The 23,426-nt window shown below is 42.6% G+C and overlaps 1 long non-coding RNA gene across 1 annotated transcript; it reads right to left on the reverse strand.

The window, feature by feature from the left end:
* Positions 1–1,698: 1,698 nt before the first annotated feature.
* On the reverse strand, positions 1,699–11,757 carry LOC102899372. Its single transcript, XR_441809.4, has 3 exons — positions 11,614–11,757; positions 10,643–10,749; positions 1,699–2,054 (listed from the first exon to the last, which is right to left on the reverse strand). It is a non-coding gene; the product is annotated as an uncharacterized LOC102899372 (long non-coding RNA).
* Between the last annotated feature and the right edge of the window lie 11,669 nt (positions 11,758–23,426).

Here is a 23,426-nt window from a genome sequence, read left to right on the forward strand (position 1 = left end):
GCGTTCTCCAGTATTCTCAAATGCAGCTGTGTTATTATCGCTGGATATGGAATATAAATGTTTAGTCACCTCTGAGCTATCGACTAGAATATTCCCCAGGGATGTCACGCCGCTAGGTGAAAGGGGCGTCGCTAAGTGGAGGGGCAGTCATCTGGTTCTGTTGAACATGTAGGGGGTAGGGAGGAACAGTCTGCGAGGGGGAGTGTGTAGTCTGAAAAGGTATATTGAATCCTGTAATTGCTTATTTGTTTTCGTTGGTAGGCATTATCTTGAAATCTCAAGTAACACAAAGAAGATCTCAGTGTTTTATATTTCTGAAGGAAGGCCTAGACTAAAAAGGGCTGGGAAATGAACCTCAGAGCAAATACACAGACAGTTCTTAAATATGTGCTCTACCAATAAATATCCCTTTAACAGAGAGGATAAAGGGAATGAAATATAGAATGTGGAATCTTAAACAAGAAAATCTCATTGGCATCTTCAAGATCCTTTTCATTTTTTAACTTTGTTAAGGAATAATTGGCAAAGGCAATTATATATGGGGGTGAGGTGGCCCAATATATACATTGTGGAATGATTACCAAGATCAGGATAATTAAGGTCCTTTTTCCTTTGGCCATTTAAAAAAATTTGTTTTTACTTATTTTAGAGAGAGAGAAGGGAGGGGTGGAGAGAGAGAAGGGAGGGGTGGAGAGAGAGGGAGAGAGACAGAATCCTAAGCAGGCTCCAAGCTCAGCTTGGAACCCGACAGGTTCATCTCACGGCTGCGAGATCATGACCTGAGCCGAAACCTAGAGTCAGAGACGCTAAACTGACAGGTGCCCCTCTGTTGGCCATTTTTGCATCAATGCCCCATGAAGTGATGCTCTCTATTTCGACAGATGCTTGTATGCAAGATCCTAAAAGTAAATTGTCCATGCTTTTTACAGTACTCTCCTCTGTGGAAGCAGCAGACTCACAAAGAGCTGTATTTTTAGACAACTGGACTGTTTGTTACGTGTTACACTATTAGAACGTACTTATCTATTACTTACGGAAATTGAGTACGTCTGAAGGAGATGCTTCTTGGTCACGATTAGAGAATTGGTCACAGGGCTCTGTGGTTTCTCCCAGCTCCTGGCAGGTCCTCAGCCTCTGGGATCGGAGGGACCAGGAGGCCCAGGGAGGCTAGTGAGAAAGCTGGGTGGGTGTGTATGTGTGTGTGTGTGGGGGGGGGTGCTACTGCTCTAAGACCCCCACCCCAGTTCCGATCCCAGCAGCTCTGCTCCCACTTGACTTTTTCAGAGTGTCCTTCTACATTATAACCAAAGAAATGCTGGACTAGTTTTCTGTTTGGAATTCTAGTTCTAAGAAGACCAAACCCAAACCCAAACAAGCTGTATGAGGAGGTCCTAGATCTACAAGGAGGGTGCTCTGGGCTGAAAGGTACAGTGTGGGTTAAAGTCACCCTGAGGCACTCAGCCCCCATCGCAGCCACATCTGTGTGCCTGTTGACAGAGGCAGGGAGCAAGGGAAAGTCCATCTCACCGTCCAACCCTCCCTCGCTCCTTCACTCTGGTTATTCTCACCACGACACTGGGGTGTGTGTGTACGTCTCATCCTGATGGATTGTGATTCTTCAGTTTTAAGATCGAACCTCAGTGATTTTTTTAAAAACTCAGTTGGAACTTTTCCCATTGCAAATGATAGAAAACACAATCACGGTTTTTTAAAGGATGGTATTCTTTTGTGTAACTGAGGGGCTCAAGGCTTCAAGCTTAGACGGATCTAGTGCCTCGGGTGACACAGCTGTCCTCTTCTCTCTGCTCCCATGTTGGTTGGTTCTTGGGTTCCAGGGGGTGACAAGGTGGCTGCCTGCCAGGTTCAATCCAGCGTAAGGGGAACATCTTTCTCCGGTCACTTTCGTGAAAGTCCAGGGGTTTTCGCTGGCCATCCAGATCCCAGTCGCCAGGGAGGGGAGATTGGTTGCTCTGATTGGCCAAAGTGGAGTCTTACCTCAGCCACATGATACGCTGGGATTGGGGGTGGGGGTTACTCAAAGAAATTACTGTTTCCTGAAATGTAGAATAAATAGTAGATCCATTAATAACATCCCTGCGGGTTCTTATGACTACTTAAAAAAAATTTTTTTAAATGTTTAATTATATTAGAGAGAGAGTGTGGGTCGAGGAGGGGCAGAGAGAGAGGGAGACAGAATCCAAAGCAGGCTCCAGGTTCCAAGCTGTCAGCACAGAGCCCAGTGTGGGACTGGAGCTCACGGACCGTGAGATCATGACCTGAGCCGAAGTCAGATGCTCAACCGACTGAGTCACCCAGGTGTGCCCCCCACCCCATGACTACTTTTACAAAAAGTTCCAAAACCAGTAGGAAATAGGATTCCTTGGGTGACCACTTCTGCGACCTCTCCTCATGCCTGTGAGTGTAAGGCAAGAAGCAAGGACAAATGTCATCTCTCTGCAGCTTGAGTTTTTAAAAATAATTTGCTTTTAACGACTTTTCGATACACGGTTTTCTTTGAATGTCAAGCATTTTGAAAGCACGTAGACATGTATCAGTAGTTCCTTGGGCAGATCCACATAAGCAAGCTCTGAAGTGGGCAGAAGCTATAGAAGGAGTCCCAAGTAAAATCAGAAAAGCCTTGGAGAGAATCAGTTAGTGCATGAAAAATAGCAATTTGTGCACATTACGGGAACCTCTAGGCGTGTTATCCTTAACAACGTGATTTTATTAAGCGATGTCTCTAAGCACAAGGAAAAGATTATTTTAGTTCATTTAATTATTCCCAAAGTGTTTTTTAATGATATTAAAAACATTTTTTTTTTAATGTTTGAGACAGAGAGAGAGCACGAGGAGGGGAGGGGCAGAGAGAGAGGAGACACAGAATCTGAAGCAGGCTCCAGGCTCTGAGTTGTCAGCACAGAGCCCGATGCAGGGCTCGAACTCACAAACCACAAGATCATGACCCAAGCTGAAGTTGGACACTTAACTGACTGAGTCACCTAGGTGCCCCATTTTGACAGTCATTTCCAGTGGCAAACACATTCATCTACATATGTAGAAATGACTATTTTTATATTAAAAGGTATATAAAAATAAAACGGTATATATATTCACACACACACACGTACCCACACATAACTATTATTTGACTTGAATCTATAGCCTGAGGTAACGAGGAAATAAAAGGTCAGACTTCCAAACACAAAACACATGTATATTGAGAGCACCATAAGCTGGAAAGAAAAAACAAAAGTTTTCTCAGATTTTTCGTCATTTTTTTAGCTTCACGAACAGCAGAGACGCTTCTTCTCGATTAAATTTCATACTTCTGAGTTTGATCAAATCCTAAAACGCCAATCAGACTGTGGCTTTTAAACCACTATGGGTCATTAAGGAAGGATGGACACTAAGAGCATTATATTATCCCATCTTTATCTTGTTAGGAAAAATGAGAACTTGTACGCGTGTTTTCAGTCCCACAGTTTCCTTGTAAACTCACGAGAAGCCCAGTGCTCCAAGTCTCTGAGGACGGCGTAGTTACAGGTGGACACCAAATACTCTTTTTTCCACATGCCCTCCCCCAGTACACAGGGTTTGTGTTTCCCTGTTGACTGTCTGAAGAGTCCCGATGAAGTCAGGACCTTCACATCCATGGGCTCAGAACTGGAGAGTATCCTTGATGTGCAGATGTTGTTGCTCTCAAATTTCCTGCTGGCAGTCTCCTAAGAAACACTGAAAGCTTCTCAGGAATTTGAATTACCCAGTTAATAGAGAGGTGTCTGCTCCAGCTGAGAACTTCTCAGCTTTACTCAAGCCTGATCAGTATTCTGGGGGAGAGTTGTTCCCCAAGTACAAAACGGACTTGCTGCTCCTTGTGGGACCAGAAGGGGGAGCCATTGTGTAAAGGTATCAGAGGCTGTTCAACTTTCCGGTGTAGATGAAGAAAAGTCACATCCTAGAAATACGTAACGGGTGGCACAGCACAAAGGAAACCAACGCTGTTACAGTGCAATTCTGGAAAGAGTATTTGGGTAAAGATGACAGTCATCATATTCCCACTTAGGTGACCAAGAAGGAATAGAGAAAAATCTTTACCCATCTTAGAAAGTACTAATGGCTGCCATCAATATGTCAGAAATCTTAAAGTTCTTTTGTAGCACAGATTGAAGAAGCGAAGGTATTGGTGAATGGGCTTCGGTGCTTGAAGCCTGACTGCAGAATAAGTTGAGGGACTCCCTGAAAGGCGCCCAGGTATCTAGAAGTAGCAGGTGTTCCTCAACTTGGACAGGTTGGCATTGGGTGAGCTTTGTTCCTACCTCTGACAACAGCTCAAAGCACCAGCAATCACATGGGGCAGGGAAACCAGCTGTGGCATTTGTCCTTGACCTACACCAGCAGGAACCATACCGGTAATGAAGGCAGGCACTGATTCTGCAGACTTCCGGTCCTACAACCGGGAAGTGTAGCCTGAGGCACAAAGGCATCCTTCACAGTTGGCATTCGCTCCTCCTTACGGAGAAGTGGACCTCAAGTGGCAAAGTAAAAGTAGCCTTCTCATTCTCTCTTCTCTTGAGTTTGAAAGACTTAGAAGTGTTACAGTTAAAGCAGATCAAACTAAACCCGTTTACTCACCGCTTTAAGGGTGAGCAAACAGAAAAAGGAGACACAAAGAGGAGAATGGGTGGCATAGGCGACGTGGATTAAGGAGCGCGCTTGTGATGAGCACCGGCTGATTTATTTTAGTGTTGAATCACTACACCAGAAATTAATAGAGCACCGTAGGTTCACTAACTGGGATTGAACGAAAAGCTTGAAAATCCACCGAGAAAAGATTGTGCCAAAGAAGAGAAACAATCTGCAGAATCTCTCCAAGGTAGCCCGTGAAATGCAATTCCTACATGAGAGAGAATACAGTGCTAGGGAATCTCTAATTGGTATTCTGACCAAGTGTGAGAGGACCTAGCATCTTTGCAGCTAGAGTAGGCAGTCATAAAAAGGTACAGATCTGAAGTCAGGCAGATTGTTTACAGACAAAAAGCAAGCTGGTTAAATTTTAAAATGCCATGAAAGGAGTGAACTGAAGAGAGACCGCCCCAGGACACTGAATCACTCAAGTAGAAGGAAGTTGAAGAAAGTCAGAACTCAGAGGAGAAGCATCCTGACTCTAAGTGGATGAGAAAAAAAATGAAAGGAGACACGTTTTGTGCATTAAGAATAACAGAAGCAAAAATAGAGCAGATCAGGGAGAAGAAATCACCAAAATAAGAGAAGAGAAAGTTGCTAAAATGAATAAGGGTTACATTTTATTTAAATCCCAGAGAAGATTTATTTAATAAAGTTGTTCATTGGGTGAAACTGATCAAGTACCTTGATATCATGGCCCTGAGCGAGGATGGACGTGGTCCCTGTTCCAACAGAGCCAGGTCTGCCTCGTAAGGCAGACCAGTCTCAACCAGCAGCACAAAGCACAGAAAGTTCTGGGAGAGAAGTGGCAAGCTTATAAGAGGGGCACTCTGATTGGCCGAGGGGAGGGGATCAGGAGTGATTTTTCCAGAAGACATGATATTTTAGCAGACTTGAAGAATACGCAGGCATTATCTGGATCAATAAATTTTAAAAAATCTCAGGGAGCAGAAAGGGATGTAATCCAGGCGGAGGTCACAGCCTGGAGAAAGTCTCAACACTGGGAGAGAGGGGAAAAATTCCTGTAAGCCTGGAAAAATCAAAGATGAGTTAATGAGAGTGAAGGAAAACCAGAGTCTCCATTACAAATGATCTTGTCGTCTCTAGGATTCACTTTAGCCATCATTTTAGGATTGAGGATGTAACACAAAGATAAAGACTTTTAGTAATGATTACATGTGTGTTTTCAAAAGGACTCTCCAGCGATAACGTGAAGAATGAGCACTGGAACAGCAAGACTAATTGTGGGAGATCCATTAGGAGGCCACCACAAGAATTTAGGGAGGGAAAGGTAATCGTTAGTGGCCCTGGGAATGGAGGGAAGTAGGTAGATGTGAGAAATTTTTAAGAGGTAGAAGTGACTTTAAATTCATTAGATGTGGGTATCAGGAAGAAGGGGGAGTCAGGGATGACAGCCATGTGGAAATGCCATGTGGAAAATCTTGCCCCAGATCACTTAGTATTTGGAAGAACTCTGCAAGGAAGGGTATTTGGAAGGGAGGACTAGGTTTCCAACATGGCCTGACAGTGAAGTGATAGAAAATTTACAAGAGTTTTTTTTTTTTCCTCATCAAAGAAGTGCTTCAATTGGAAGAAAAAGGAGAGATTTAAGAGAAAGTATAAAGACATATGTGGAAAAGAGATAAATGCATGACAAAGGATTGCATCTTATGTGTTGGGAAAGGATAGGAGATGTGATACGAGGTATGAGACATGATGAAGTAAAATGAGAGCCACTCTGAGGTACATTCTAGACGTAAGTTTTTAAACATCATGTTTAGTGGGAAAATGCAGTAAGTAAGCGGAAGGAAATCAACAACGGAAATGAGAAGCAGTCTGTCACCAGATGGTGACTGCAAATACAGACCACCGTGGGACAACACTTACAAGATTTCAAGGTGGAAAGATTGTGAGACCAGGATTTTATACCCAGCTGTTGTTTATGTCAGAGGGTGCTAAAAATTCTTGGAGATGCAAGGGTGCAGAAGATATAGCAGTTTGTTGAAGATGCAGCAACCAACATACACTTCTTGTAAATGTACTCAGAGCAAATTAAGAAATGAATGAAGGTTAGGAACATGGCTTCTATACCAAGATGGCGATTAAACAAATATATACCTCCACCAGCTCTTCTTCAAATCCCAGGAAAATAACTAAAGGAGTAAAAGAACAAAATGAAATCCTTAGCAGTCCCAGAAGACAGAGAAGTTTTTATCAGCAGATATTTTAAGGAATTTTAGAAAATTGTAAAGTAGACTGGTTTGATGGAAAATAGAGCCAAGAAAATCACAAACAAATAGAGACATCTGGAATGGGTCACTGAAGAAGGGAGTACCAGTCTTCCCCACAGAGCCCTGGAAAAATGCCAAGATCATCATCAACAAGAGCTGGAAATATTTGTTGAATGATGTTAAATGAATGAGCAGCTTGTGTGGCAATTAGCAGCATAATTAATTGAAGGGTTGCCAGCCCAGCTCGACTGGTCCTCAGTTCTGGCACACAGGCGGCTGGCTGTGGGATTTTCACTTTGGATGTAATAGATGAGATGAACTCTAGAAATAAAGTGGCAGCACTGTCTTCCAGAAAGGGAAAAATAATAGGAAAGGGATTGTGCAGACCAGTGAAATGACCTAAAACTCCCTGCTTCCAGGCAAATACCTTGCTTGGCTTACTCTGAGTTTTTGAGATGAGACCTTAACGTGCTTATGTGCTTTCTGCTTGCACAGCTTGAAAAGAGGTCCATTGGCAGAATATCCCCCCACCATCCACCCAAAGAGGACCGAATATGGTCCCAGTCAGGGCAGAGTCCTGGGGCGAGAATGGGACCCTCCACAGCTACCGAGGAAGGCCAGTGGAGGGACCAACATTGACTCAGGTACAACGTGTAAAGAGCCAAGTAAACTTACAGGAGTTGATATGCCGATTGTCGATTCCCTTTTCGTCTGTACCCTCCCCCAGGTCCCCAAAAGTCACTATCACCTCTTCCAGCTGATGACTGTGGTGTTTTCCTGCATATCTCTAAATGATGTGTTGGTCTTTCTGCTTCTTGATTTTTTTTTTTTTTAATTTGAGAGAGAGAGAACACATGCAGAAGCTGTGGAGAGGGGTGGAGGGAGAGAGAGAATCTTAAGCAGGCTACCTGCTCAGCATGGAACCCAGCGTGGGGCTCGATCTCACATCCCTGGGATCATGACCCTGAGATCAAGAGTTGGGCACTCAACTGACTGAGCCACCTAAGCACCCCTTCTTCTTGATTTTTTAGCTTTATACCTTTTCACTTCCTGCTAGGGAAGATGAGGCTGTAACTTTGTTCAGTAGTCTACGTATTTATTACCAGGGTAACACAGACTCTCCAGCAGTCATCTGAATCTCTTCTTAATACACTCATTCACATTAATCATGCTGACACTTTAATTTAAGAAATCCCTTCACAGCTTGTTTCAGTGTGGAATGGTTTTCCTCCACAAGGGTTATCTGAGGTTCTCCAATCTTCACCATCCTGGCGATTTTTCATTTCTTTTCTCTTGAGTGGATACCCTGTTTCTTTGATCTCAATACTTATTTCTGGGTTTACTCCCTAGTTTGGGTGGAGCATGTCCTCCAGTAGCTTTTCTTGGAGGGATGAATAGGAGGTAAATTTTTTTAGACCTTCAGTTGCTGAAACTTTATATTTCTGCCTGACACTTGGTTGATAGTTTAGCTGGGTACATAGTTTTAAGAATAGGGATAGGAAAATACCTCATGCTTTTCTTTACGTCTGCAAGATTTCCTGTTAAGAAGTTGGGAGCCCCCGGGATTCTTGATCTTTTGTGTAGAACTTTTCATTTATTTTTCTCTCTGGGAGACTGTGGGATTTCCTCATTGTACCCAATCTTTGTTTGCCCAATTACATTGAATAGAAACTAATTTCTAACGTGATTTCAACCAAGCCTTATTTTAGGCCCCTATTTTCCCTTTACCTCCACTTCCAGAAGCTGCTCATATGTATGCTCACTAAAACTTTTGAGGGTTCTGTGGTATAATCTGTTTTCTCTACCCTTGGCTTCAATTCAGCCTTCTTAAATAATAAGCCTCTTATTACTCATCCATCTGCTTTTAGATTTTAAAATTTTGTTGCTCTGCAGGGTAACTGGGTGGCTCAGTTGTTTAACCACCCTACTCTCGATCTCAGTTCAGGTCTTGCTCTCAGGGTCGTGAGCTCAAGCCCCACATTCGGCTCCATGCTGGGTGTGAAGCCTACTTAAAAAAAAATTGTTGCTGTTGTCCCTCCTGCTCTATCTTTATGTTTATTTTATGAAATTCCCCATTGTTTTCCTTATAATGGGGTTTTGGGAGGGAAGGAGTACACACACATGTGTTTAATATGCCATCTTTATCTGGAAGTTCATTTTTAGTGTATTTGCTAATGGAAATAATGTACCTGATTACATCCAGCTCTCTACATTGGGGAGGTCTTGGGCATCTGTGTTAATCAATATAGGCTGGTAATGCACTATAGCAACAGCGAACCCAAAACTCCAGTGGCTTTATACAACAAAGATACAATTTTTACTTTTGTTGAGTGTCCATTATGGGTGGAGGTGGTTCTGCCCCATGGTTCTCCCTGGGGATTGACAGCGGCTTAACCATCTTGCAGCTGAACAGTCAAAAGCATCCAACCTTCTTGGTTCCCGTAGGAGGGACAGAGAGAGCTGGAGAATCTCACATTGGCAAATGAGTATTTTAGAGTGATACGGTCATATTTTGTCGACCAGGATGTTTCATGACCATGATTTACTGAAAGAATAGGAAAGTCTCATCCGTACAGATACTTGAAAACAAGAGAGATATTAAGGAAACCCCGGAAGTCTCCACCCTCGCACCTACCTACATCTTCGGGTAAACATTATAGATCCAACTCTATTCAGTGGCTTAAAAAGACATGTAGTCTATTTATCTGTACTGTGGCACATCAAGATAAACATCCAACATTGGTGGGTAGCTATGCTCTACACCAGATGCATTTTATGTTCACAGCAGCACTCCTTAGACTCAGAAAAGTTATGTAACATGTCAGGAGTCCCTTCACGCACAGGTAGGAACTAGAGAGAAAGTCACACTAAGGGCTAATTGTGAAAGAGCGTAACGCTAAGCCCCCAAACATCTCTGCACCTTCCCACCTTTCTCCTGCAGGCGATGTGCCATTATGTTTGAAAACACAAGGTGGGGGCACCTGGGTGGCTCTGTGGGTTAAGTGTCTGACTCTCGGTGTTGGCTCAGGTCATGATCTCATGTTTCCGTGAATTCGAGCCCCGCGTTGGGCTCTGCACTGACAGTGTAGATCCTGCTTGTGATTCTCTCTCTTCCTGTCTCTGTACCCCTCCCCACTCATGCTGTCTCTGTCTCTCTCAAATAAATTTTTTTAAAAACTTAAAAAAGAAAAAAAAAACCCAAGGAAAGGTATCTGTTGAGAAAGATGAAAGTTGATAGTGAGGAACAAGATGGAACATGTGGAAGCCTAGTCATGGAAAAGCTGAAGACATCATGCCAGGATTCTTTGAAAATAGAAGAGACAAGAGAAAAATAAAAAGCCCAACTCAGTGACTGTGGTGCTTCTGTGGTTACTTCGGTGGGAATTTTGACTCAGTGTAGCAAAAGTGGGAAGGTTTGATGCGTTGTGTGTCCATTTCTGCAAGCAGGAATTGCCTAACCGTGGAATAGACGTCATGTGATTTCAAATAATACACAATAAACTGGAAGTTTTCTTACTGGTGTTTCTAAATTCACTTTCTTTCATCATGCATCACCTTAGATACAGTAATCAAGCTTCTAAACATATGGAGCTAAATGATGAAATCTTAAAATCCTGAAATACAGAAATGTCAGAATAACAGAGCGTTAAGATATTTCTGCTCTGGCCACCATCTTTGCTCCCACAGGGCTCCTTAGTATCTCCTGATAATCTTCAACATTTACTCACCTCTCATCCCACATCAGTTATAAGAAGCATCGTAGGATGGAGACGCAAACCCTTTTAAATACAATCTCCGATGGTACTGCTCTCACTTCAAGTTCAGAAATCTTCCCCTATAAGAAGATGAATTTTAGAACAGAAGCATATTAAGTGGATGGTTATGACCAATATTGGGAGGTAATTATCGGCTGGTGAATGGCGGACCAGCTAGCAGTATTCTGGCACAATGTTCAATGGAAAATGCTCTGGGTCAGCTAGGGCTGTAGATCCAAAAGGGTTTCATTTCCCTAGGAAGACAGAAGATGTTGTGGGAGGGAAAGAATGGTTTTCGCAGAAACTGGAGGAGAATTTGATGACTTAGGGAAGTGGGTCCTTGAGCGTGGCCCAGACTGTCCCTTTAGTCAGGGAACTTGATTTTGATTAATGTTAAAACATCATGATACGAAAAAGAAATCCTGGATTTCTCTGGGATTTCTCTGGGACCTACGCTGAAACGTGGGTCCTTTAGAGGGGTTTACAGTTGTGTTCATAATTCTCTCTCTCTTTTTTTTTATCTTTATAACAGACTGTAAGATGAACACAGTCACTTTCCCTGTTGAACACAAACGTGGCTTCTGAAATAAATCCAGGAAAGCCAATCACTTGTCCCGAGTAGTTACTGGGTTTCGGCGTCCGGTCCACCCAAATCAAAATCGAAAAGCTGACCAAAATGGCACCTGACTTACTCTTCCATGGTCTCTTTCCTGTCTTTCTCATCGGGGCATAACCTTCTCAAGGGTTATCACACCTCCCAAACTAATCCTAGGCAAGGAGTGAGCTAATATGTTCGGTGATGAGAATGCCTTCCAGAAGAGTAAATTTCAAGAGAAAACAGTCTTCAGAAGAAGAAATGGCTAGACAGGCTTTTGGTCTGAGGCTGAATGGTGTGTTCCCCAAAGGGGGGGAATAAATAGGAAATCCGACGGGGAGGGACTTACGGGGGAATGTCCAGAGTGGAGGCCGCAAGCATTGGGAGGCCAGCACTGAACCAACAAGCATCAATTCATTCAACACTTAGAGCGAAAATCTACTGAAGTAAGTGTATTGCATCCTCTACGTCGCAGATGAGGGGACCTCTATGACATGGGTGGAACACTGATGTCATATTTAAGGCCATGAAGATTTGAACTGAGGGAGGGTTGCCTGACAACAGAGCCCTGTTCTTCCTTCTCCACAAGAGGCCTGGGATTCGAACCCATGGTGGAGGCCAACACCAAACACCTTGTGACCGCTAACATCTCAGTGTCCAAGGGTGGCCTGGGGGGAGTCCCATGAAGTTGAGGGCTTCTGCAATATTCTGAAATATCATGTGCCAACCGGAACCCACCGATTACTATTAATCCTACTACAAAATATTAATTATAAACAAGTGGCATTCCCTCCTGACTACAGTTGATATTTTGTAGGCCAGAGGTTGGTCTCCTGCTGCACATCCTCCACACCCACTTCCTGCCCCCACCAGGCACTCCCCGCATCAGGGGACACACTTGGACGGAGGCCCCAGAGCTGAGAGCAGCCCAGGTCAGCTGGTCAGGGAAGCCAAACACTGCACCTGTTCTTGTCTGTGTGATGGAAGCATTTCCTCAAGGCGTCCCCTCTTCTCTGGGAAATAGTTTCTGTTCTTCACAAGGACACTGATTCTGGGGCGGATGACCGGTCACCGGCCATGACAAGCGGAGGATGGAAGGTGAAGGGCACGTTTCCTGAAGATGGGACCCCACGGAGGTGACTCTCTCTGGGAATGGTTCCAGTAACGTCGTAGGAGAACCCCCTTATCCTGCCCCTTCTTTTCCTCCAGTTGAGCTCAGTTTAGAGAGGGGCGGGGGTCTGCTTCAATCCCGCTGGCATGTAACTGAGGGCTGTATGAGAGACATTCATGTGAAAATATCTTCTGTTGGTTTTACCTTAATTGTTTTACCATTAGTTAAGCCAATTCATATCCACGACCGCATTTTGGACACTCTAACGCGCTGTTAAGACTGACCTAACATTCCCAGCTGGACCTCAGTGTTCCCACAGGGCTGCCTGATGCCCACAGCCAGGCCGCTTTGTTTTCCGGGAGCGCGTAATTCCACAGAGCACCAACTTCAGACACGATTACTCTGAGACAACGAGAAAAGGAAACAAAAATAGGGCCGCTTCAGAATCTTGTCTTAGATAAAAACAAAGTCACCGTGACACCCACGAAATACCGAGGCATGAAATGGCCCCGCCCTCTGACAGCTTCCGAGCTGGAGGGAACCGCCTGCTTTTGTAGACCATTCCCCAGCTAACCCAACCAAAACTCTGTGCTTTCTAACATTTTCTCACTGAGGTACACCCTCCCACACTCTTGTCTGTGGCGTTTTTTCTCCCTCGTGAAAGGAGTAATAAAACCCCATTCGTTTAACATCAGGCGTATTCCTGTTGGGCTTGGCTGCAGGGCATTGACAGACCTCGCGCTTAACCCACGACTTGGCCGTTGCAAAGCCAGAGTAATTAAAAGTCTTCCTTTGAATCCTCCTTCCTCACTCCATCTAATGCCTGTGATCGTCATGTAGTTAAAGGTTGTAAGTTGGGACAATTTCCCCCACACTCCTACCTTTTCAACTAGGCAAATGGTCAAGTGTCTTGCTTACCCATAGGGAGCATGGGGTCTCTTCTGTCCCTTGTCAGGTGGGCTCTCGTGGTGGCTCTTGGGAATCACCTTCATCCCAGAAGGCATGTATCCACTCTAGATTCCACGAAAGGATTTGTACAGAGCTGGCTAGTGGAATCATGGGAGGCACGGGTTACCCTGATGCTTCCTACAGGCATCCATGTGTGTAGTTGGGCTCATGGTCAGAAATCAGTGATTGCCGGGCAAAGCCAGCAAGTATGCTCACGAGTGAGAGAGGCTAGGTATAATACACTACAAGGTCATGGAGCACTTGGCAGACTGGCAAGAGCATGTTCTTTCTAAGGAGTGGACAGCTTACTTGCTGTTTGTTGCTGTCATGAGGCAGTGGGGTCCCAGTGTGGCCAGACCTTTTGATTTTTTTCAAGTGAAGTTGAAACCCATATTTTACTCATTCATTCATTCATTCATTCATTCATCAAAGATATTCATTCATTTTTGAGAGAGACCGCAAGCAGGGAAGGGGCAGAAAGAAGACAGAGAATCCAGCGCAGGTTCTGCGTTGTCAGCACAGAGCCCGATGGGGGGCTCGAACTCACGAACCGCAAAATCATGACTTGAGCCGAAGTCAGATGATCAGCCGACTGAGCCACCTGCAATGCAGATTTTAAAATGTGAACTCTTGGGGTGCCTGGGTGGCTCAGTTGGTTAAAGCATCTGACTTTGGCTTAGGTCATGATCTCACAGTTCGGTTCGTGGGTTCAAAGCAGGCTTGGGTTCGAGCCCTGCCTTGGACTCTGTGCTGACAGCCCAGAGCCTGGATCCTGCTTCGGATTCTGTGTCTCCCTCTCTCTCTGCCCCTCTCCTGCTCACTCTCTGTCTTTCTCAAACATAAACATTAAAAAAATTTTTTTTAATGTGAACTCTTGGGGTGTCTGAGTGACTTTTTTTTTTAACAGAGTGAGACCAAAATATAATAGGAATATTTGAGTTGTTATTCCTAAGTCTACTTAAGATGATCTTTCCTTGCAACAGAAGTTAATCTGTGTGTTTTTTCCTAGAAAAGTAAAATTTTAAATATTTGGTTTTCCTTATAAACGTATACAATTCTTAATGATAATTATTTCCATCAGGCTAATCTCCGTAAGCAATTCTGCGATAACAAACCAGGAGCTCAATGAACTGAGTAAAGTCACTACTTCTTAGGTTGAAGATTGCAGTTTGGGCTTATAGTGAATTATTATAAACAAAGGGATGTACTTTGTCTTGAAAATATTAAAAACATCAAAATTGTATTCTTGGCTCTTACAGGTCTTTTAATAAAGTTATTTGTTGCACAAGAATAAGTCCTATAAATTTAGTTTAAAACTAAATAAAAGGAAACAAGAAAACTATAAAATAATGATTTATGAGTTTCTCTTATATAGGAAAATGCAACAAAAAGAAGGTTTTTTCCCCCATCCCATCATGATGTTTATATTTTAAGGTTACAATGTTGTGTGACGATGGTCGAAATTTTGCTGACTTGATTGACAAATGGTATAATTCTCTTTTCCTGTTTCTTTTAGGAGTTTCTCTCTGTGTTGTGTTTTGTTTGCTTGGAAATAATTGTTTAGCACTTGGAAAAATTTGAGTACCCCAAGGGTTAAAAAATACCTAGTCCTATATATCAACCCCCTGCATTATATGCTTGCGCTGGGGAAGACTCTAGAATGTAAAGACCCATAACATAGCACTTGCTTTACAAGGGCTTGAGATCAAGACTCACACAATCATAGAAATAGAACAGCCTCAATGACCATTAAATTCAGCTCCAAACAGTGTTTGAGCAAATACTCATTTCTGTTCTTAAGTTCTTCCAGTAATACAGAACATACAAATCCCAACCCTTATTTTGTCTTGAGTAGCTATAATAGAAAGTTATTATTTTTTTTTCTACAGGGACTGATACATCTCATTTTTTTTTTTACCTCATTTTTCACATCAGGCCATACAAAAATAGACCCATCTCTTTCTGCATGGGAACCACTTAAATTGTTGAAGATAGGTTTCGTATTCTCTCCAGGTTAAACCAAACACACTGAGTTTCACAGTGTCTTGACATCGTGCTTCCTTCAAACGTTTTCTCTCTTTTTCACCATCTGGCCAGCCATCCAACCCTCTTGTGCTCCATTTTGTCTGAATCGACTCTGAGTGGTGTTCCCAGCAACGATGAGGCCAGTGAGGAGTGAAACTGTTGCCTTGATTCGATGTCTCTCGAGCCAGCATAAGATTCTGTTAAAGGTTTAAAAATGAACACATCAGGTGTTTGAAACATTTTGAACTTATGTCAGCTCAGGCTCACAAGAATTTCTGCTTATGTTCTGCTTCTAAGACACACCTGAAGAGTTCTGCGTTTGCGAAATAAGCCCCTGCGATCCAAAGACAGGATCTTAGATCTGCCTCGGTGAGTTTCTTCTGGTTAGACTTGTGCTTTGGTCTTGAAACGACCCAAAGTCTTGCTTGAAGGTGGCTGCTTCGAGCTTTGTGCTCAAATGGAACATGATGTTGTGGTAGGAATTGGCCCCATTGCAAAACCTTCTCTTTCGAACCGCCTGATTTTTTCATACTCTTGATATTTTTTTTTTCTTTTTACTCATCCTGTCTACCAGTGGGATTATTTATCTTGCATATAAAATAGATTATTTATCTGTTTATCTCGCATTCGGAATCTGGAAGGATTTGTTCAAAAACGTGCCTGCGATTCTCTTCAAATATCGGAGGTCCAGATGGAGACAGTAAGGAAGTTTGGATCTATGCTAGCTTTACTGTGCAAGACTTGAGTTTCATCTGTGGAGCTGAGACAGAGCTACAGCTGGAACCGGCTGTGTAATATCACCTCAGTGACAAACAGTTTCCTTCCTTTGTTTGTTGTGGCGACACAAAGCGATCTGGGACAGTGCCCCTGGTTGCTAACCATGGTAGGACTTCCAGGGATTCTAAAACATCCCTTGGCTTTTGAGAGTATTCACGATCCCCAGTGCTATGAAGTGGTCTCGGATCAGTGGATGCCTTCCCTCTTTTCTAGGAAACTTCCTTCTGGTGATAGCCCTTAGTCCCGGTCTGTCGCTTGTACCCTCCACTGCGGTCTGGGGACTTTTTGCTTGAGCCTCTGGCGGCTTTATATTCCTTGAGTTCTGAGAATCGGGTTCTGTTGGCTTGTAGCACTCTCATTAGGAAGCTTTGTTTATGATTATAGTCTTTGTTTATGACTGAGTACCAAACGTGCTGTTTGAAAAGAGCAGGACAGGAGGCAGTAAGAACCATATCAAATGTACAGAGATAAGTAAGTAGAAATAATCTAGCAATGCAGAAGTTAACTGAAAATAATCTCGTGTTGCTAAGAGAGCTGGTGGCTAACTAACCCATGGGAAATAAACAAGTATTCTGACAGCACTGTAAAAAAAAGCAGATTCTGTTCACAAATCAGGGTCATAATGGAAAAACATCCTGCCCTGTGGTGCGCCTCTGAGCTCTGGTTCAACTCTTGGTTCCTTGGGAAAGATGATCAATTTGGCACCCCAGCTCAGCAAGGCACGGCCCACGAAGTCTTACCCCTTCCCACTGTCCTGAGTTCTAAGTGCAGAGAATCAGTTGTAAAACACCTCCTAGTTTCCTAGAACTAATGGGGTTTGACACACCGATCCATTGCGCTGACGCACCATTGGCTTCTCTTCAGGGTGCTCGAAAACTGTCAACTCCCAGTGTGTTACAGATTTTAAGACCTAAGCTCTTCTCTTTTTCTGGGGCAGTTAGGTCAGCTATGAAGTTTCTATCAGAAGGGAGACACAATCCACGACAAACCATTCTCACACTCCATTCCCTAACGTTCCCACCTGAGGGATGATGACGCTTGACTTTGAATCAAACCAGGTGCCCTGGAGCCCAGAGGAGAGCTGTGATTTGAGAATTCAGAAGCCAAAACAATATCTCGTTAGTGAGAAGAAGAATTTCTTGCAAACTATGCTAACTTAACTGCAGGCACAGTCAGATATTTAGTGTTAATGGGTGAAAGCCATGGCCAAGTTGTGGCCAACCATATTAACACTTCTGAAGGCAAAAAGCAAACATAAATAGAGCAAAGGTGAAGTCACCACAGTAAAGGGGAAAAGTTAAAAGGAAGAAGAAAAATAAAATCAAAATCTTGCTTGAAAAAATAAGCCAGTGAAGTAAACCCCTATGATTGAAGACAAAGTAGAGAAACAAAAATACTTGGGAAGAGAAAGAAGCTATAATAACAGATAATAATAATAATAATAATAATAATAATAAGCAGTAATAGCAGTAATAAATAAGAAGGGGAAGAAGAGGAAGAAGGAGAAGGAGGAGAAAAGTTAAATACTTAAATAGCATTTAATGTATCAAGATCTGTTCTGGTGTTTGACTTTAAGTTTATTCATTTATTTTGAGAGAGAGAATTCCAAGCAGACTCCACACTGTCAGCGTGGAGCCCAACTCGAAGCTCAACCCCATGAACCTTGAGCTCCTGACTTGAGCCAAAACTGAGACCAGAGGCTTAACCATCGAGCCACGCAGGCATCCCGTGTTCTGGTGTTTTAGAGATGTGAATTTTTTAACCCTCACAAAAATCCTACGATGTGTTATTATTTTACAGGCAAAGAAACCAAGTCACCAAGAGGTTACATTAGTATCTGGTGTGTCATACTGAGACATTTCTAGGCTTATAGACAAGTCCTTGTTGCAGGACTTACCACAATGCAGCTTCTTTGACTGTGTCTTTCCTTCAGTAATCATATCCAAGATCTCAACAGGTCTGCAAGCCCTGCTTCCAAAATATATGCCAAATCTGTCACGTCTCTTCATCCTTCCTGCTGATCAAGGGCACTGTTACTTCACCCAGATGATATCAATAGCTTCTAGATGGACTTCCTCCTCTTTCTTCCCTCTTAAAATCCTTTCAGCGATTAAAATAAGCTTGGGAGGGATGCCTGGGGGACTCAATTAGTTAAGCGTCCACCTCTTGATTTCTGCTCAGGTCATGATCTCACCGTTCATGAGATCAAGCCCTGCATTGGGCTCTGCACTGACAGTGCATAGCCTGCTTGGGATTCTCTCTCTTTTTCTCTCTCTCACTCACTCCCTTTCTCCCTCTCTCAAAAATAAATAAACTTTAAAAATGAGATAAATCAGCTTCTATTTCTTGATTTAACACTTTCCAATGATTCCCCATCGCACTTAGAGTAAGTACATTCTAAGCTCCCTACCCTGGTTTATAATTCTTTATGTGATTTGGCCTCTCCAACTTCATCTCGTTCCATTCTCTTTCACTTTATTAGTGGTAGTGGGCTCAAGTTCCAGTAACTTGTCCGTCACCTTAGAAGAAATCTATCCACATGTCCCCAAACATTGGACCTTTGCGAGGGTCCAGGGTGCTTGCTGCTTCTGCTCACCGTATCTGATTAGTATAATACCAATATGATGGATCAGTTTGCTGTTCTCTAGGATGTCAAGACAGTTAGGGTCCCTGGAATTATATCAGGGCGGAGAGCAAGAGAATAAACATAGCCCTGAGCAAGAGAGTGAACATGTACTCACTCTTGTCTTACATAAAAGCAAATTGCTTGTGATTCTTCTTTACTGATGGATTTGGAAAAGAACACATCCACCAGGTTGATAACCACATACCAGATGCCAGAAACTGTGCAGTTCTGTTCTAGTAGAGATCTCTCATCTGACATGGCAGCTGAAACTGGGGCTGATTTTAGGCTTACAGAAGTTCACTTTCATCCACCGTGATTCATCTGGTGTTTGCTGGGACCAGACAGTTTAATTAAAAGGGAATGGGGCGAGACCACAAACCCTGCCTCTCTCGACGTCTTTGATGTTAATAGTATGCAGGATTTGTCTAACTTACAAACTTGGCTGGGGTACTGGAGAAGGGGCAATTTCTGGGTCTTGTCCTAAACAGTTCCCTTACCGTTGATGACTCTTACTGAATAACTCAGAGAACCAATGTGAGAGATTGCTAATTGTTCAATATGTTCATCCCAATTATGCACTTAGGGATTAGAAAGCCACTCGGGATTCCCTTTATAAAAGGCTTTCCTATATGCTGGAATGTACTCTAACTGGAGGGCCATATTGACACTTAAGGTTCCCGGATGTCAGTGTCAGTTAAGACTCCTTATCCAACCATCCTTTTAAAAGCTGGGTGTTCCTGCTTCCCCAGTGAAGTTACCCTGGTGAATGGCTGTAGTTTATTTGGGAAAAGGATTGGGGAATACCGACAGGATATGCTAGTGGTGATGTCATACAGTTCCGCAGGAGGCTGGTGTCCACTTGGATGGATAATTCTGGGTTTGCGATCTAAACTTAAATCTGGAAACTGGGTAAAGGATCACGATTTTCCATTGCAGCTGATGGCATTCTTCATTTCCATGCCTCTCATTTTCCTTTTCTTCTTACAATTTCGGTAACACTGCAGTGGGTAGTCTGTGTATCTTGTCCCTTGGGAGACTGTGATCCTTCAGCAATTGACAGAGATAGTCTTACTGACCCTCTTCCTTTCTGTCCATTGCAGTAATAACATCCACTTTGTCTCTGGCAGCTAAGCATCATTGCCTGGTGATGCCATTGTAGACACCCATCATTCCCATTGACGCAGAGGGCCAACTAAGTTGTCAACTCTCACCCACAAAGGATAGACTCCCCTCTCATTGTCTAGACATGGAGGCGTCCTCGGAGTCCCGCCCCACCCCCGCTCTGGGGTGTGTCATCAGTTGGTGGATTTTCTGACCTCCTGTGATGAATGCGTTCTAACATATATCTTCTGATATCTTCAATAATGCCATATTAAGGCAATTTGATCCTCTCTACTTCATACGTTGTAGGTCATGTTTTGACCAAGCTTCATAAAGTCTTCTCAGCCATGTTTAAGAATCATTTCCAGGTAGCTTTGTCAGGATGTTAAAACTGTAGTCACTGGAAAGCACATCCATGTGAATAAATTGCTGCTCTCTGGTCATGTATTCCACTCCCTTGGTCTCCAGTCCAACACGCTGAGAATACACGCACAAGTTTTCCTGCAGTTCTTGCTAGTGGGGATTAACCAAGTGCCATAATTAGCCCCTTTCTACTGGAAACAGAAACTGCAGCAAACTTCCTGAGCTGTGGTGAGCTCTGACATGAGTAAAACAAGCAATAAGCTGAGAGCAATAAAAGGTGCTAAGTGCAAATCCTGAAGAGGACGAGAATTATTTTGTGCGACACCTGCCTCAGGTGATGCCTTTGCAGAATTCCGGTAAGTGGAGTTTGTTCTCCTCTCTGAAAGGAGACTGGGAACTCCTTCTGTCAGCCCAGAGATTTTAGAGGAATCTAGAAGCTGGATCAGATCAGGCTCAAACATAGGAAAACCATCCAGAGAGACTTCAGCTTCCAACAAATGGAATAATGGAGACCAGATTTACCCCTTGACCTGGGGGGGGGGGTGGTGGTGGAAAAAAGGATAATATACGTGCAACAATGATATTCAAGGCACCGGACACCGAGCAATGAACGAGAGTGATTACCACTGGGAACAAGAAGATCCGCCCTATAATTGCCCCAGCTGGCTGCTTCAAGGTTTTGGGCTTATGGTCCTGGGAAAAAGAATCCAGGGGAAGCCTGGTAGACTCTGTGAGTTGAGGAAACAAGGTTGAGTGCATGCAAACCCAGGCAGCTAGAGTTTGTAGCACAAAGTACAAGTGCAGGAAACAGTAAGACTTTGAATTTTAAGAGCAGCATTTCAAATATCAAAAACTTATACACTGAACACTGGAAAACATTCTTGAAAGAAACTAAAGAAAACCTAAATATATGGAGAGGTGCATCGTGTTCCTTGGTCAGAAAATTCAATACCATGAAGATGTCCGTTCTCTTTAAATTAATCATAGATGTAATGCAACACCAAGTGAAATCCCAACAGGCTTTCTGGTAGAAACTGCTAAGGTAATTCTAGAAGAGCAAAATCAACTTTGAAAATGAACAATTTTGAAGGACTCCACGGGTGTTAAGACTTCTTATAAAAAGAAATTCATGGATACATGGAGTGCTGGAGTCAAAATTAACAAGTAGATCAATAGAACAAAGGCAAGAGTCTAAACTTAGACCCATATAAATAGGGACAACTTGGTTTTGTACAAAGGCAATTCAATGGTGAAAGAATCATCTTTTCAACAAATAGTGCTGGAATAATTGGATATCCAAATGCAAAAATTAAGCGTAGATCTCAACCTCACACCATATAAGAAATTTAACTCAAAATGGATCATAGACTGAAGTGTAAAACTTAAAACCATACAACTTCTGGAAAAACATAGAAACAAGTCTTAGAATCCCTGGGGTAGGCAAAGAGTTCCTAGACATAACACCAAATGTATTGTTCCTAAAACTTCAAATTGGTAACTTGAGTTTCATTAAAATTAACTTTTGCTCTCCAAAAGACACTGTTTAAATGAAAAGACAAGACACAAACTGGGAGAAAATAGTTACACATCATATATCTGAAAAACACTTTTTCCAGAATATAGAAAAGAACTCTCGAAAACTCAATAACAAGAGGACAAACTATCCTATTAATAAATGGCCAAAAACATCTGTACAGACGCATCACCAAAGAAAATGTGTAGAGAGCAATTAGGCACATAAAAATATAGCCAACATAATTAACCATTAGGAAAAAATGCAAATTAAAGCCATGCTGGGATAACATTACACATCTGTCACAATGATCAAAACCTAACAACAACAACAAAAAACTTACCCATACTAAGTGTTGAGGGTCCAGTGCACCTGGAACTCTTACTCTGTTCAGGTGTGAATGGAAAACCATGAATCCACTTTGGAAAATCGTTCACCAACTTCTTAAAAATGTAAATATATGCTTACCGTGTGATTCAGCCATTCTATAATATGTATTTACAAAAAAAAATGACAGCATATATTCATGCAAACAATTTTTTTCCTTTATTTATTTTTGAGAGCTAGAGAGAGACCGAGAACAAGTGGGGGAGGGGCAGAGAGAGAAGGAGACACAAAATCTAAAGCAGGCTCTGCTCTGAACCCGACGCGGGGCTCGAACCCACAAACTGTGAGATCGTGACCTGAGCCAAAGTCGGACGCTTAAGCCACCCAGGCGCCCCTCATGCAAACAATTTTTGAAGGCTTTTATACTTCTATCTTTCAAATGTAAGTATGTAATCTATGTGACTTAATTTTTGTACGTGGTGTGAATTAGAGGTCAAAAGCGGTTACTTTCTTATAGTTCTGCAATGCCATTTTTGCTATGAAACAAGTTTCTAGATATCCATGGATGTCTTTCTAGGATCTTATTTCTGTTTCTTTGGCCTTTTATTTTTTCATCTAGGCACTAATACCCATGCCACCTAAATGGCATTTCTGTACACATTTCGGAATCGCCCTGTCAAATTGCACAAAAAAAGAGTTGTACATTTTATTGGATTGCCCTGAAGCTATAATCAATTTGGAGAGAATTAACATTTTTGCAATATTGAGTTTTCCGATTAAATAATCATGATATATCCTTCATATGTTTATGTGCCATTTACTTCCTCTTAATAATGTTTTGTAATCTTTTGCATTGAATTCTTACACATCTTTTGTTAGATTCATTCCAGCTACTTGATCCTTTGTAATCCTAGGGATTTTTTAAAACTACAAAAACACTAATACAGAGGGATACATGCATCCCTGTGTTTATTGCAGCATTATTTACAATAGCCAAATTATGAAAGCAGCCCAAGTGTCCACATGATATGATATATATCATATATATCGTATATAACACATAATGGAATATTACTCAGCCATAAAAAAGAATGAAATCTTTCCATTTGCAATGGCATGGATGGAGCTAGAGAGTATTATTCTAAGCAAAATGAATCAAAGAAAGACAAATACCATATGATTTCACTCATATGTGGAATTTAAGAGCCAAAATAAATCAGCAAAGCAAAGAGAGAGAGAGAGAGGGAGAGAGGAACCAAGAAACAGACTCTTAACTATAGAGAACAAACTGAGGGTTTCCAGAGGGGAGGTGGGGGGAAGCTGGGGGAAATAGGTGATGGGGATAAAGGAGGGCACTTGAGATGAGCACCA

This window comes from Felis catus, chromosome E1 (genome assembly GCF_018350175.1).
Source record: "Felis catus isolate Fca126 chromosome E1, F.catus_Fca126_mat1.0, whole genome shotgun sequence".
In the NCBI taxonomy this organism is placed as follows: domain Eukaryota; kingdom Metazoa; phylum Chordata; class Mammalia; order Carnivora; family Felidae; genus Felis; species Felis catus.